General features: G+C 44.6%; 1 long non-coding RNA gene across 1 annotated transcript in view; it reads right to left on the reverse strand.

The window, feature by feature from the left end:
• LOC135112553 (uncharacterized) overlaps nucleotides 1–18,005 on the reverse strand; it is a 68,373-nt gene that overhangs the window by 16,466 nt on the left and 33,902 nt on the right. The gene's annotated exons all lie outside the window — the stretch shown is intronic.

The raw sequence follows: 18,005 nt of genomic DNA on the forward strand, positions 1-18,005 counted from the left end.
TCCTACTTTCCACTGTCTTCTACATGCCATCTCTACCTCCCCACGTCTTTCCACACGCCACCTCTATTTTTCCACATCACCCCCACGCTGTCTATCCCTCTCCACACCTTCCCTCATACTTTCCTCTTACATCCTTCCCTCGCCACCACCACCTTGCCATGCCTTTCCCTTGCTAACTCCCATTTCCCCACGCCTTTTCGCAACCTTCATCTCTTTGCACCTTCCCCTCACCCTCTTCACTCACCCTCGTCACCTGTACCGACTCACACCTTTACCTTGCTAGTCACTTGGTACTGGGGCGGATGAGAGAGAGAGAGAGAGAGAGAGAGAGAGAGAGAGAGAGAGAGAGAGAGAGAGAGAGAGAGAGAGAGAGAGAGAGAGAGAGAGAGAGAGAGAGAGAGAGAGAGAGAGAGAGAGAGAGAGCCGTAACGGGCAACAATAACAAGCTGCTCCTGGCGTCGGGTGGCCGGGGCGGGTGCTAAGTGCCTGGTTTGGTCCGGGATGGAGACACTAGTTTGTCCATGGCCAGGCGTCAACCAGCCACTCCAATTGAAGGTGAACCCAAATTCTATTTCCTTCCCTTTCTCGATAATACACTCAGCGCCAATGACGAGTTTTCTTAGCAGTAAACACGTTCTGAAATTGAAACTCACTCGGCCAACATCACTGCCATGACGCAACGCAACGCAACTCAACGCCACGCTACGCCAGACTTCCTCCCCGCTGATCCCCGTCCCATGATGAGGTTCCTGACTTCGCTCTCCTCCTTCCTCTTGCCACAGCAGCTGATCACAATCACAAACAAAAGACCAACGCCAGTCTGTCCACTCCACGCCACCTCGCTCCGCTGCACGCCACATCGTCCACCCACGCCACACCAGTCACGGCCACTCCACATCCCTTAGCCCAATCCACACCGCCCCAGCCCAGTCCAGCCCACGCCGCCCGCCCCGTCCAACACACGCCAGACCATGCCAGCAACCTGATTTTTCCATTTTCCGCGTGACCGCTTGGACGGGCGTGTGAACCAGCGGCTGCCTCGGTGGCCTTCTCTCTCTCTCTCTCTCTCTCTCTCCTCTCTCTCTCTCTCTCTCTCTCTCTCTCTCTCTCTCTCTCTGACCTTTCTTCCTTTGATTTCTCTGCATTTTTGGCTTTCTTCTTCACCCACTTTTTTCTTCCAGTGAACTTCTTAAGCCGTGACCTTTTCTTGAATACGAACTATGCTCTCCTATTCCTCGACAGCCAAAGAAAATTACATAACTTACTGACATTTCACAATTACATAACTGGCAGTTCACGTGAGCCTCATTTCTTTACTCTATATATTCCTAATCGTTCTTATTGACTTTTTTTTCCTTATTGTATTTCCCACTTATTTTGTTATTTCGTTTATCAAGAAATAATTATTACACACGTAGATTCCTCAGCTCCCATGTAAGGCGCGCCGCTGCAGCATCCCTCCCAGCAACATGACACAGGAACACACGCGTCACAACTCCCGTGCGTCACTGAATTATCGATGTGGAGGGAAGGGTTTCCAGTCATGTGGTACAGGGGCGGATGTTACTCAGGTCATACAGGTCTCAGGCCAGATGATCCTCAAGACAGATCGGCCTTAGTGCAAATAGGCCTTAGGATGTTTGGTACTCAAGACCCAAATCACTTGGTCCTCAGTATGTATGTACAGTCAGACGTCTGGACCACAGGCTTCGTGAAGGCAGCATGTGGGTCCACACACACTAATATAACGTTTGCCAACACATCCAATTATTCAGCCACATCCACCCATCCATTCAATCATATCCACCCACTCACATCCACCTTCCCACAGACGTACGATTAACTCCATCCATCTATCCACCGACTCACACTCACCCACATCCACTCACTCGCCCATCCATCCACCCACACTTACCCATCCATCATCCCACCTACATTCATCAAACCTGTACATTAACCTACCCATCCACAACCACAACCACCTACTAATCCACCCACGTATCTATCACTTGTCATCTATCACTCATCCTCTGCACTCACACAGCCACTCAATGATCCTCAGGCTTCACCCATTTATCACCCATTCAGATATCAATCTACACACCAGTTCACCCATCCACCTATCCAACTACCTACTCACCTATACACTTACCCATTAACACACACACACACACACACACACACACACACACACACACACACACACACACACAACACTGGAGTTCTCCTGACCAATACAACTACTGCTTTAACTCTTTCACTTTGATACGAGACAATTATCACCACCACATGCAATACATGAAATCTTTATTACTATCTACAAGAAAGTTATGGGAGAAAAAAGAATATATTTTGCAATGACTACCCAGTTTAAAGATTGGTTGTGGCTGTGGAGATATTTTCAGAGTGATTAATTAGGGAAACGTGCACCAAGGGGCAGTCAAAGGTTTAAACATCAATTGTACAACTTTGTGACTCGTCTCTGATCGGCGCCACACACACACACACACACACGCAGGGCACTGAAGCGAGTGGTAGTGCATTGTTACCATCACCATACCACATCACTAAGTCACCACACCACCACACATCACGGTAGCCTTGGCGCCCCGACCCACCCCGCCAAGCCCCGCCAAGACCAACTCCGGCTCGCCGCTGGTAGGGTAACAAATTCCCGTTATCCGATCGTCAATATTTACGTGTATGAAGAGGAGGAGGACGAGGTGGAGAAGAGAGAAGGACTATGAGTGAGAGGGAAGAGGAGAGGAGGGCTATGAGTGGGAGGAAAGAGGAGAAAAATGTACCGAAAAGAGGAGGAAAAAAATACATTTTTGGCTCCATATCATTACTTTTCTTTTTTATGAACGGAGTTTGCATTGTTTTGATATTTAATTCATTATTAGAAAAGCATAACGAGTTACAATCTATAATATAATCAAGTTTAACTGTGTTTTGTTTCTCGAAAAAAATAACGAATTCGTCACTTTATTTATTTCAACTTTTTTCTTATTAACGCGCCTAGAATTGTTTTGGTATTTAATTTAAGACTTTAAAAAAATCTAACAAACATATACCAAGTAAAAATATCCAATAAAATCTAGTCTAAGTATTCGTATTTTCAAATTTAATGTAAGTCCGTTGCTAGATTTGAAAAAAAATATTTCCTTTTGTGTTTTCTTTATTTATATGGAAAGTAAAATTTTTTCGTATTCAGAATATGTAATAGAATCTAGTCTGGCTGTGTTTTCTTTCTCTATATTATATACTTATATATTTTTTTTTTGTGGCCTCGTTCGTAAAAGTTACAGATCGTTTTCTTGATTTTTTTTGTTATTATTACTAAACCCGGAAAGATTTTTATATTTACGATATAAATAAATAAAGTGTTGTCTACTATATCCCTTCACCCCTATATCCTTCTCCTCCCTTACATACGGATCTCTCTCTCTCTCTCTCTCTCTCTCTCTCTCTCTCTCTCTCTCTCTCTTTCTCTCTCTCTCTCTCTCTCTCTCTCTCTCTCAACGGGAATGACACACTGAGTGACACACGTCTCTTTTCCCTATCCTCTCTTTCAACGAAACGAGTCCATTAAGAGTTTCTATTCAAGAGAGGAGAGAGAGAGAGAGAGAGAGAGAGAGAGAGAGAGAGAGAGAGAGAGAGAGAGAGAGAGAGAGAGAGAGAGAGAGAGATGAAGCTTAATATATATGTACAGCGAGGGCAACGCCAGTAACTCTTTCCTCGGGGTGTGCGTCAGCCTCATGTACGATGTCTCATTACGCCCTTACAAGCCTTCATGTAAATTGGAGTAATTAAGCATTCAATTAGTCAAATTGTGTGGAGGACTTGGAGGAAGGGAGGGTTAGAGTAGAGGGAGGAAGGGGGAAGGGTGTGAGGGCCATCAAGGGAGGGAGGGAGGGAGGGAGCGAGGAGGTGTGAGGGACAGAGAACGGGAGGGCGCGAGGAAGGGGGACGATGAGGGGTGAAGGTCGACAACAGGAATAACAGTAAGGGTGAAAAGGACGACGACGAGGAAGAGGAAAATAATAAAAATAATAAGGACGAGGATAAAAAAGAAAGGAAAGACAAGGCCGGGAACAGATAGACCATCACAAGGCGTCCATCCAGCAATAAAAAGAATAATAGCAATGAAATAAATAAACAAATGAAATAAAACGAATAAATTGATTAATAAAACAATATAACAAAATTCACGGAAAAATCTGCCTCACCCACGCGAAGAGACAACGTTGAATATTACCTTGGAATTGAATACTATATCCGTCTGCCGATGACGCTTCAATACGGGGTGAAAATAGAAACGCATCCACAACTGAGGCTTACTTGGTGTATTGTAATGAACCTTCCACTTCAATCTCTACCTCTGTTTGATGAATTTTCAACCGTCATCTCTACGTAAGAACATAAGGACATAAGAAATAAGGGAAGCTGCAAGAAGCCATCAGGTCTACACGTGGCAGTCCCTGTATGAAATTTATACCTACCTATTTCCACCTATCATCTCCATCCATAAATCCGTCTTATCTTCTCTTAAAGCCCCCTAATGTCTCAGCACTAATACTTCACATTCTGATCTCCCCTTCAATTCCAGAAAATGTGCTTAAGTCTAATTCACTCTCTACTCTACATCAACTACATGAGACTCCACTTCCGGCTTCAGTACCATAAACTACAGCTTGTTATCACCCATTTCCTCTCCACCTCCACTTCTGGGAACCCGGTATAGAGAGGCTATTTGTTCCTCTATTTCCCTTTCCACCCTTCTCTCCTTTCCACCTTCAAACTGTTTCCAGGTAGACTTATTCATGCATCTCACATTTTTTGCCCAGTCTTTTCTCGCCTCCCTGGCATTCCACCATCAAGTTCCTCTTCTCTCGAAACCCAAATAAAGGCAAACGAATTTAACATATACAGTCGTAACTTGGCCGCATTTGACAGTAAGAAAATAGAACATGAATCCAGGCGGAGGCAAGCGGTGAGGGAGGGTGTTGAGTCAGTGTCAGAAGGGTTGGTATCAGAGCGCCTCTCAGCTTGGGCTTCACGAGGCGTGCACGAGGCGAGGCGAGCGAAACAACAAGATCGGATTCAGTGCACCGTTGCCATGATCGATTTTGTGATTCAGTGGTTATATTACAATGTTCGCTTATTTTTTTTCTCTCTCTCTCTCTCTCTCTCTCTCTGGGTTACAGCATCAATAATTAGTTTAGTGAATGTATCTTAAGAAGTCAATAAAATCTCTCTCTCTCTCTCTCTCTCTCTCTCTCTCTCTCTCTCTCTCTCTCTCTCTCTCTCTCTCTCTCTCTCTCTCTCTCATCCACAAACAGGCGGCGCACGGGACCAGCATGAGCATTCCGTATTTTAGGGTAATCACTCTGCATTTCCCTAATGACATATTGATTGGTCGGGAGCGAAGGGCGGGAGCGGCGAGCGTCACCACAAACGGTAGTGAATTCGGTAAGAGATGGCAGAGGCATTAGCTGACGCGCTCATTACAGAGATGAAATATATGTGTAGATTGATCGCTTGGGAAGGAGTAAAGAGGATGTGTGTGTGTGTGTGTGTGTGTGTGTGTGTGTGTGTTTGCTCATATCTAGTTCTTAGTAGCTAAAACAATCACCCCAGTATGGAATTGCCTTGTTAAACCCTGAAGTAACGCGACCCACTGTTTATTCCTCCGCCGTGCATTGTGCTGCAAAACTAATGAAAGCCTGCGATAAGAGAAACCATCGGGAAAGAAAACAAGAGTGATGTGTTCCAGTCATACGTAAATTAATTCCTCTTTGTGAGCAAGGCGCCTGGAAGGTTACGGAAGGCTTCGTACTACCAGACCAAGACTAATCGAGCACCTGCCGCACCTCTCATTACCATAAAGTGCTCAGGCTACCCTCAGGTGCACTGAACATCCAAATTCATTATTGTAATCAGGTGCGCGTCTTACCTGAACGCCTGTGCATTAAGGTAAATTGCTATCCTTATCGAAAATGAAGCCAGGTTAATTAGATATGTCACGTGACGATTATGAGTTAAAAGTTAGAGGAAATTATCTGTAATGTAAAAATTAATGGGAAAGAAGAGTTTGTCATTCATTTCAAGAGAGATAAATCACCACCAGAAACACAGAGTCAACGTGGATAAGCCGACTGGAGTCCATAGCAGAGGCTGGTGTAAGGAATTAACGAGGCAGTGCGTTAGTGTCCATTGAACACGACTACAAAGACCCTTAGTAGGCGAGACTGGGAAGATAAAACCACACGAGAAAATATACGTTTGCACAACATCCTGCCTTCCAACACACTCACGCCAAACTATTTACATGTGAATACAAACACAGCTCATGAAAAGTTGAGATGATAAATAAATAGCAGTATTCATTTTCCTTCCTCAACCCTGGGAGACTGAAAATGTTAATGGTAAAAACGAGAATATGTAAAGGTTGAGTTTCGTGATTCTGAGTGGCACTGCACGCGAGAGGCTGGGCGGCGCGGTTGTGGAGGATTATGGGAAATTAGCGGTTAATAATTAAGTAACGCCAGGGAAAACTAGGAATTTTAGCAAACCAGACAAGTGTGTGTGTCTGTGTGTGTGTCTCTCTCTCTCTCTCTCTCTCTCTCTCTCTCTCTCTCTCTCTCTCTCTCTCTCTCTCCTTTGTTGTTCCATAAGGCTGATTATCAGTACAAACGACTAGACAATGTGAGCCGTAACTGCACACACTTCTCGAATAATGGCCATTACGGATGTCGGGGCTAAAAAATGGTTTGTCTCGTGATCTGAAATGGATAGTTAACAATCTAATTACCTGACATTTGGCTGCGGAACACTCATTACAGCAGGTGGTGGTGGTGGTGGTGGTGGTGGTGGAGATTGGAGGGGAAAGGAGGTCAGAAGGGGTCAGTGGGAGGGTCAAGTTGTAAAGGCAATTGGAAAAAAGATGACGTTTAAACAGGGTTCACGAAAGGTCACAGTCAACGAGGTGTGTGGACTTTACAGAGGCATCGGTTCCACTTTCTTTTATATTTTCTTTATTTATTTTCTCGTTATTTACAATGAGTGCTCCTAACTTCAATTTTTTTTTTAATTTTCTTTCGTTTGATCTTTCACTTGGCCTACTTTCCTTTCTCTATTGATTTTCGTTATTCATCTTTTTTTTTTCATGACCATCCAATGTCTGCGTGTATATTCATGTTCACATTTATTTTATTTCTTTTTATATCAAGTACCATCCGTTTCTTTTTCTTTCAATCTTTTTTTTCTCCCTTTCATGGCTCACTGTCTGCGTGTTCGTTACCATGAGATCTCTTCCCCCTCCTCCTTCCATTTCTGTCATGTAGCACTTCGAGAACCAGACACTAACACACTCCCTCCTCGTCCTCATCCTATTCATAATCCACTATTTCCTCCTACTCCTCCTCCTCCCCCTCCTCCTCCTCCTCTTAACCTCTCGTTCTATACGGCACACTGATGGGCTTTCAGCGAGCAAAAAGGAAATCGTTAGAGAAGAGTTCAGAGAGTGGAAGGCTTACATCCAAAAGAAAATGAAGGAAAAATAGGCGCGCACACACACACACACACACACACACACACACACACACACACACACACACACACACACACACACATACACACACACACATTGCTTCAGTTTAGCCAATCCCTCGGTGTCACCCTTCGTTGTATTACTGACATAACAAAAAGTAAGCATCCTTGTATGATTTATGGATCTGTTTTGACACTCAGAGCGACAGACGCCATCTTAACTAGTGTGTGTGTGTGTGTGTGTGTGTGTGTGTGTGTGTGTGTGTGTGTGTGTGTGTGTGTGTGTGTGTGTGTGTGTGTGTGTGTGTGTGTGTGTGTGTGTGTGTGTGTGTGTGGGTGGGTGGGTGGAGGGTGTTAGGAGGGAGAGAGAGAGAGAGAGAGAGAGAGAGAGAGAGAGAGAGAGAGAGAGAGAGAGAGAGAGAGAGAGAGAGAGAGAGAGAGAGAGAGAGAGAGAGAGAGAGAGAGAGAGAGAGAGAGAGAGAGAGAGAGAGAGAGAGCATCCTCTGAAACATTTCCATAATTCTAAAAGGCTGTAATTGAAGGTACACGGGTTTTCAAGAGTGTTTTTACGGTTCTGTGACAGATTAACAAGATATCTACATTATGAACAGGAGAAATACTCATCCTAAAGGCTCTTGTTGAAGCTACACGGGTTTTTAAGGGTGTTTTTTTATGATTCTAGTGACAGATTAACAGCATTTCTATATTATGAACAGGAAAAACATTACTGAAAACCCGCCTGATCATCTCTTTGACCTTAAAACATAGTCATGGTGAGAGAGAGAGAGAGAGAGAGAGAGAGAGAGAGAGAGAGAGAGAGAGAGAGAGAGAGAGAGAGAGAGAGAGAGAGAATATATTATGAAATCTTGGTAAACTGAAACTCTATGATGTCATTCAGGCAGACTTCAAGCACAAATGACGCGAAGACTAAGGACAAGAAACGTTCGTCCTAATTACTTCCCAGCCTGAGGGGAGGAAAAATCTTAAACGTTTCGCCGAGTTTTGTGAGTCGCGTCTGGAGAAAGTCAGTCCGCGGAGTTTGGGAACGTTTACTCGGCGTTTGTTTAGCGTTTTCATATGCACACAGAGGCCGGGTCCCGAGAGCACTTTGTCGAGTCCCTCCTTCGGGAAGCGTTCAACAGAAAACGTTTGTGTAAAGCTTGTTTTCATTTTCTTTTCTTTTCCTTCGATCAAATAATCAGGCGAAGAAATAATTGAATTGCTGCCGGTCAAGTAAACTCTCTCTCTCTCTCTCTCTCTCTCTCTCTCTCTCTCTCTCTCTCTCTCTCTCAATGACCGCATCTTCCCGCCGGGCCAGATTCTCTTAACTTCGGCGACTAAATCGCGAAGTTTAATGGGCAACCTTGTTAACCTTAGAAGTGGGGCCCTGGAGGAGTGCTCAAAGAAGATCATGTTAAATGCGATCAGGAAATGGGAGTCGAGAGGCCATTAGTTCCATCTTGATGTTTCCAAACCCAACCAGACGCTGCGCCGCTTCATTATCAAGAGCTAATTCCACCAGGTAATTTTCTTGACATCTCCATTTATGTGTATGTTTTGTTTGGAGGGATAAAAATGTTGGTAGTTAGTGAGATTATTTCATTTATTCATCTTTTTTTTTCTTTCCTGCGGGTGTTTTGTTACTTTCTGTATTTTCTGATCTTTAGTTCTCTCTCTCTCTCTCTCTCTCTCTCTCTCTCTCTCTCTCTCTCTCTCTCTCTCTCTCTCTCTCTCTCTCTCTCTTTATTAACTTTATTTTCTTGTTTTCTTGCACTATGATGTGGCTGCCTCCTGGGACCTTGTTCGTGGTTCATTCTGTTTGCCTTTCCGTCTGGATTCTCATGTCCAGTTTCTTACAATAATACTAGCAGGAAGAGGAAAGAAAGTAAAAAGAAAACGAAAAACAACAATGCGCAGAACAAGACGACAAAAAGAAGAGTATGAATAATATATATATACTGTAATACAATTTTTTTTTCTCACGGGTCACGAGAGTTTGTAATCGACAGGTAAAGGTGTTTTAGGAGAGAGGAGAAAAGCGTAAATTCTTACCGCAAAGTTATATAATGTCTTATGGAGGAAAGTTGTTATTTCTCATCAATTTTCTCTTTGTTAATTATTCATGGAATTTAAGGATTTTCTTTCTTCTTTTCCACAGTTATCCTTTGTGAAGCTTCATCTATCACACTAAACTTCCGCACATAAAGTACTCTGTGAAGATGGCTTTTTAGCGTGAAAAAATCAATCATACTTCACGGAGACACAGTATGACGCGTTTCTAGCAGTACGCCAGCTCCACGTCTTCACATGCATGTAATTCTAACAATGAAAATTAATCACTAAACGGATAATAATAAAAAAAAAAAAAAACAAGCAGAGACAATATATGTTACCACCGAGCACTTGATTTTAACGGAGCTTCCCCCACAAACGACAGGGACCGGCGTCGATAAAACTGCAAGCGTGTTCGTTAGTGGAGGTATTGTTGGTGGCGAGGCTTGAAAACACCGCCATCAAAGGCCGCCTCTGCCGCGCCTTGGTGGTAATGTTACGTCCGCCCGCTGATCTTCTTGCGCCGCAGAAAAAGATAAAAAAAAAAAAAAAAAAGCAGAAAGGTTGAATTTTTATCTATTAAAAGGATAAAGTGTAACGTTTCAGGTCAACAACGTTCCCTTCAACCTTATCATAATATGAAGTCAATGTTGCTTTGTTTCATATTTACAGTGCGTTCCGAGGTTTGTGGAGCAAAGTATCGATTAAAAAAGTTTGTGCGTAGATTTCCTCCGCAATGGAAATATTACATTGAAAGATGTACTGCTGCATGAGATGAGAGAAGGGGAGACTGCAACACACACACACACACACACACACACACACACACACACACACACACACACACACACACACACACACACACACACACACACACACACACACACACAGATCAAAGAGGGTCCGAGGCTCACTTATTTACAATCTCATCAGCACAAATCAACCTGCCCGGAAGAGGATGCACGATTTCCACCAGACGAAGTGCAATTCCGCGCAACTCCGCCGCCACGCAGGGAAAGTAGCGCCCACCTGCGTCACACTGACCTGCCTCCCCTCACCAGGCGGCGCTGAGCGAGAAGAGCAAGAGTGACTCCTAAGACTTCTCTCCACAGGGGTCTGCCTGCCTCACTGCTCTGTCCTAACACGAGGTGCGGCACGAGGCATGACTTATGTTGACCCTGAAAAGTCTCAGGGAAGATAACAGCTGCAGTTACTCTATCAGAAATCAGTCATCGTTCTGTTACAGAAATTAGTCCTGTTACCATTAGAGGAAGCTATTTCTCTTCAACTAAGGTGTGTTCTTCCCTTTCCGGTTACACGAAGACTGTGCGATATGGTGACTAAATATGAGCATTGCATCACCGGAAAATTAGTTAACTTATTTACATATGTGGAAGTATCCTAACACATACACCACTCCTACTCCCACCACACACACACACACTCACTCGTCACGCAGCGAGGTGACCGCCGCCATGCGCTCATAATCAGTTTTCAGTGAATCAGCACAAAATAAAAGGGTTGATATCGTTTTGTCAATTTGTCGAAGAAAAAATCGTTAGAGAAAATAATTGCGAAACAGATGAACAGGAAAACCACCGCGGGGAGAATGAGTGTGAAAACCATTATTCTACCTCCGTAAAATAGTAAAAATACTTTCTTTTATAAGTATTGCAACAGTATCCTTGTGGTGAATGAATGAACACTCGGGCAGATGAAAAGCGACGATTGTTGCGTAAAGGTATGGTCAAATGCCACGCGCCTTCATCCTGCGGGGAGTGTGGCGGAGCATTGTGCCTCATCGGAATGCTGTGGAAGGAGAATGTAGCGTGACACCCAAACGTGCTTACCACACTACTTATGAAGACAGGCCTTGGTTGAGTGTACGCGTGTGTGTGTGTGTGTGTGTGTGTGTGTGTGTGTGTGTGTGTGTGTGTGTGTGTGTGTGTGTGTGTGTGTGTGTGTGTGTGTGTGTGTGTGTGTGTGTGTGTGTGTGTGTGTGTGTGTGTGTGTGTGTACTGAATTTGAGAGCATTACGGCTATTCCTGTTCATTTACTCATCTATTTGCTCATTTGTTTATCACTCAGTCATGAATTTCCGAGGCTTACTATCGCAGTGGCCTCCCGTGGCGGGCCTCGCTGGCCTGCTGGGGTCTGAGGGAATTACTCAACACCGCAATAAATTCCCTTTGGCTCTTTAGTCAGGCTACAAATTGAAGAAATTTATTTATGAATAAAATCAATAGAGCATTTTATACATAATCCTTTCTTAGTATTGTTGATACATAGATATAGTGGAGTCCTTTCATAAAATCGTCTGTTTTATGTATATACAAATAGCATTATAACTTAGCGTTTAATTCTACATACTGGCTGCTGTGTGAAACAAAACAATATCAATATTTCGTTTATGCGTTTCATGGTCAGATGTGCCAAACGCACCAATGCAATACCAGCTCTGTCAAATTGTTCGTAAAACTGTTAACTTCAAACCAAATTGAAAACAAAGCAAGCGTATATCTTATCGTATTTGGATTGACGGATAAGCATTTTATTCTCTCATTTTTTTCCGGTGAAGTTGCACCGCTGCCCTTTCTCTATTTGTGGCATAAATAAGGAAGTAAAACACGAGTTTTCCACCGCAGTGACGAGCAGCTGAGGCCTGACAGGGACTCACAGCCGGTGCTACAGTTCCTCCCTCAGCCAAGGAGCGGCATGGGAGCGTCACAGGAACACAATACCTCGTTAGTATGATTTTGTGAACACGCCGCCGTCCCCATCACGTCCCAATCACGCGCCCACATCAAAACACGAGGCACAATGCGGCCATACACTTCACGGGCAGCTGATGGCCACGTCTCGCCAAGACAAGGAGGAGGAGCGCCGGGGAGAGGATTACGTGGACGCCATCTCTGTGATGTGTGATGGAAGAAATGACAGGTAGGTAGGATAACACACACAGTCTGATGGCTTCTTGCAGCTTCTCTTATTTTCTCGTTCTTATGTCATATTCCCATTTGGTGCTTCGTTATGGTCATACAGTGTTAAACCAAGCAGGTGTTCCACGACCTCCACTCCTTTCTTGTGCGTTATCATGAATTCACGGCGTCAAGAAGCATCATAAATGTGCACGAGCCGCCTCGCTACGCCGCAGCAAGCCCCGAGTCTTATGGCGAGCTGCGCGGATTGGCTGAATACGCCAGGGATGACCCAGCTTAATGCGACGCAAAGAGATTCCCGAAATATTCATATCACAACAGCAGAGGAGGAGGAACTGGTGTGTCTATCATTCGCATCACAACAGAATGCTGCATTTTCTAACCAATATCGCGACATTAGACAGATTATCAGCAGAACATGGAATACCGTTCGACATTTCGCCACAAAATCACTGGAAAACCTACCAGCAAGCGGCAGTCCAGGCGCCGAATTAATTCAAACATATTCCAAGCAAGGTTAGTGTTCGGTATCCTGATCATGTACGTGTTTTGCCAGTAGATGGCGGAAACGGTTCTCTTCAGCTTAATTCTTTAATCCTGAGTGGAAAATTAACTGCCACGTTAGCAAAGTCCGCCGCACTGGTGGTGACGGAGAGGATAAAAATGCCACCTCAGAGACAGCCATCAATAACAGTGAAAGAGGGCGATACTTGAAAACCGCAAATACTCTTACGCAGAGAGTCAGGTTCCACATCTCTCGTGTCATTACCTCGATCCCATGGCCTGCATCATGAAAGCCCCTTATTTCATAACACTGCCCAAGTGACACTCCGGCCCTGCACTCTTCATGAGGTTTCCTGCGGCTTCCTGTTCGTTAAATATGTAAAAAATAGAAAGGTCAATAATTACGTGATGCTCTTCCACATCTTGATAATACAAAAATGCCTCTAATGAGAATAAGTTAGTTCATTAAAGACATCTAATTGAGCGTTAATTCTGAAGAGATGAATGGAATTATAAACGACTATCTTTTCAACTGTTTTCTCACCCAGAAAAGCATGCAAGATAGCCATTAAAGCAAGCCAGTTTTCCAGAGGAGAGGGGATAATGACAAACTGGTATATATTCCTATAACTAAGGAGATTGCAGAGCAGGGGGTAGACTGAAAGAGACCAGATCAAATACACCCAGGAGAATTAAAAGTATGCGAGGAGAATAGTAAACACATGTTGAATATCTTAAGTAATCATTAAAGACTCCAGAACCAGTCCACCATCATCTTATACTGTGACATCATTGACCTGGCTCCATGCTGTATTTAGGAGACTCTCTCTCTCTCTCTCTCTCTCTCTCTCTCTCTCTCTCTCTCTCTCTTTCTCTCTCTCTCTCTCTCTCTCTCTCTCTCTCTCTCTCTCTCTCTCTCTCTCTCTCTCTCTCTCTCTCTCTCTCTCTCTCTCTCTCTCTCTCTCTCTCTCTCTCTGTTATCAAGAAAGGGGAGTGATCTAATACAAGCACTGGAATAATTCGAAAGCATACAAAAAAATATATATATACAACGCCAATAACAGCACCAGCAGCGCAAAGACACGATGTGCATGTTGAAGAGGAGGAGGAGGAGGAGGAGGCGGAGGAGGAGGAGGAGGATGAGGAGGATGAGGAGGAGGAGGAGGGTGCTTCGTCTCCTTAATGAGAGGATAAAGGAGCGCAAAGCCAAGGCAGGAGTCCATATGGTAATCCTGGATGTATCTCGACAGCTTGGCGATAAAAGTCGATTCTCCACGGCGGCGACTGATGGACAAGAGCGGCGGCAGACACAACACTATTCCTGCCTCGTTCCTTTGTCCCATTTGAGCGTCTTGTGAATTTATGTCGAGGATTCTCTCTCTCTCTCTCTCTCTCTCTCTCTCTTTCTCTCTCTCTCTCTCCTCTCTCTCTCTCTCTCTCTCTGGGTAATGTAACTTTCAGCGCAGGTGTTCTTGTGTGTGTGTGTGTGTGTGTGTGTGTGTGTGTGTGTGTGTGTGTGTGTGCGTGTGTGCAGTGTTCATATATAAAATATGGATGTAACACTGAACAAAACACAACACCCCTATCCCACCACAGTGCAACACAAGACACAACACGCCAGCAAAGCACAACACACCTGCAATACAACACAGCTCTGCCGCAACACAACATACAGCAAGAACACCACACACAGTAAGTACACAGTGTAATCAATAACCGCATCACAGCGCAGAGCAGCACAGCATGATCCCTAAGAAAGCACCACAGCACACACCACAGCCTAACGCACAGCCTCAGCGGCCAACCCATCACAGGTCGCAGCGATAAACGAGCTCCAGCACGCATCCTGCCTCACCTGTAGCCGACGAAATGTCCGCCGCGGGACCGGAGTCTCACTTTTCTCCTTGCCGAGCGTGGCCGAGAGCGTGGCCCCACAACTCTACTTCAGGCCAGACTGACGACCCTCACACCCCCATAAGGCGGCTCGTCCAGGCAGCATAACCGTAAAGTTAACCACCTCCTCCTCCTCCTCCTCCTGTTCCCGCTCCTCCTCCTCCTCCCCCTCCTCCTTCTCCTCCTCCTCCTCCTCCTCCTCCATCTCTTCCTTCTCCTTTCTCCTGCTCTTCTTTCTCAGCCTCCACCTCCTCGCTGCCTCTTCTTTTCCTGTGGTGCTGCCAGCTGGCAAGACAGATGGACGGCAGGTTGCCAGACTTGACGGTTTGCTTCTTGGTTGGATGGTTGTTTTGGTGGGCAACTAAGCAGGACATTTTATTGGCTGGCTGTCTGGTGGGCCAGCTATAATCGCCTTAGGCTACGCTGATCTAGATGCCACGTCCCCCTGTCTCCTTCCTGCTGTCGCCGGGACAACTGATCGGTTGCAATCATAACGTTTTGCCATGTCCCTAAATTTTTGTAATGAAGATATTTTCAATCATCTTGTTAATTAACTGAACTGATTTTTATGAAGACAAACGATACGATTACATAATTTACCTAATGGCATCCATATGACTGTCGGCAAGCGCCACTGGTGAAGCGCGCGTCATATTATTTAACTCAGTAATATGTTGGTGGCGGCTGTTTCAATGGGAGCTTGGTTAGGCGGCGCCTGGACTCGTGTATGACCGGACGGGTCATCGCAATGCTGGCGTTTGGAGTTTGTTAATCATCTTACCACGTGAATGACTGAAAAGCTGGAGAAAATATTTTAAATAAATGGATGAATATGTCCTTATTTTGATTGTGTGACACGTTGGTTAGCTGACTCTTGTATATGCCAAAGAGGACAAAGATATAAAAAAAAATATATACATATATATATATATATATATATATATATATATATATATATATATATATATATATATATATATATATATATATATAAAGCCTACTAACTTCCAGAATCCCAAATATTGTAAAAGATGGACAATTTATTTCAAGGACGACCTTGATATTCTAGTTCTGGAGGCGCGCAAGTCTCAGGCAGGACGAGGAAACAGAGAAAGGTAAAGATTTCCAGAATTTACCAGTGAATGGGATGAGAGGAATTCTGAAAGGAAGGTGAAAATGAATAGAAAAGAAAGTCTTGTGCAGCGAGGCAGCGCAAGGTGAGGAGGTGTGCAGTTAGCAACTTCAGTAAGGCAGTTACCATGGATACTACTGCAATCCTTTGTTCGTCAATTGGCTTATAATTTGTTGCGCCGACTCTCTGAATATTTAGCTAACTGGTTGACTGTGAGCTTGTCTAGACAGTGGCAGAACATTTAGGTAACTGACTGGCTGAACATTTGACTGATCGATTAAACGGATGATTAGCTGCGTGAATACTTCAGTGACTTATTTGTGACTTTATTTTAGATTTTAGATTTCCAACGCCATGGCTTAAGCTTGAAGTAACGTACAAAATGTTCCCCAGCTTACTGGATCTCGCAGACCTACAAGGATCCTTCCCATCTTTACTCGACACGTGGGCTCAGCTTGGGAGAAAAAACAACTCTGGTCCTGACGGGCGGTTATCCTGGCCTGGCGTGCCTGCAATCAGCCTTAACGACGAGCTTTTATAAGGCAGTAACGACGCAGAACGCTGAGTTTCCTGCCAAGCCTCGAGGGAAGCTCACAAAATCTTGACGTATATTCTATTTTTTCCTTCTCACACGTGATTTACCTTAAGGTGCCGGGAGACCTACTTCCTGTGTGTGTGTGTGTGTGTGTGTGTGTGTGTGTGTGTGTGTGTGTGTGTGTGTGTGTGTGTGTGTGTGTGTGTGTGTGTGTGTGTGTGTGTGTGTGTGTGTGTGTGTGTGTGTGTGTGTGTGTGTGTGTGTGTGTGTGTGTGTGTGTGTGTGTGTGCGTGTGTGAGTAGGCAGGTAGATAAGTAGACAGGTATCCATTAACCACATAAATTTTAGAAAAGAATGATAATTGCACCTACATGACATATATCCATCAATTATGAAGCCGAATGACCTGAAAACGTTACGCAAATATAAGAAACACTGAGTCAGTCAATGGAAAACTAAAATATTCAAACCTCCGCTGATCGGTCATGGCAGTGTAGTGAGAGAGAGCGGCCCCTCATGCGTGATCCACAGACACCAGCATAAGCACTATTTACTCACAAGAACAACATGAAAAGTCAACATGAGAATGCCTTTTAGCGGCACTCCCAAAGGACATGGAAAGTCGAAACGTATACAAAATTCATCAGGAATGGAAACGCACTCACGCGACGCTCCAGGCAAAGTTAGAGACCCAATAATGCCGAACGTGGCGGTGATGCAGACTGTGTCACCTAACGCAACTTAATAATATACTTGCTTATAATGAGACGCGAAAAAAAAAGGCCAAATACGAGAGAAAACCACGCGGAGTAAAGATAAAGACTTCCGCGGAGTTGATAATCCGGATGAAGTAAGAGTGAGGGGCGGAGAGATAAAAGCGACACACTCACGCAGGCAGGAAGACACGAGGGCGGCAAGGCGCGACGACTGACGCACGACGACCAGAATACACAGGAAAAGATAAACGGGATAGGAACACACACACACACACACACACACACACACACACACACACACACACACACACACACACACACACACACACACTAAGACAGACAAACATAGCAAAAATAACAGAGAATAATGGAGGTGAAAGCCCCATCAGCTGCTCCTTCGCAGACTCCCCCTCTCTGCAACGCCCCTCGCACCCTCTTCCGACTTCCTCTCAACGGCACAAAAAGGAAAGTTAATCAAGTGAGTAAATATTTGGTATGACTTGCCTTGCCGCCGCCCAAGGCCCAGGTGTGTGTGTGTGTGTGTGTGTGTGTGTGTGTGTGTGTGTGTGTGTGTGTGTGTGTGTGTGTGTGTGTGTGTGTGTGTGTGTGTGTGTGTGTGTGTGTGTGTGTGTGTGTGTGTGTGTGTTTGAGTGTGTGTGTGTGTGTGTGTGTGTGTGTGTGTG

This window comes from Scylla paramamosain, chromosome 24, assembly GCF_035594125.1.
Source record: "Scylla paramamosain isolate STU-SP2022 chromosome 24, ASM3559412v1, whole genome shotgun sequence".
Lineage (NCBI taxonomy): Eukaryota > Metazoa > Arthropoda > Malacostraca > Decapoda > Portunidae > Scylla > Scylla paramamosain.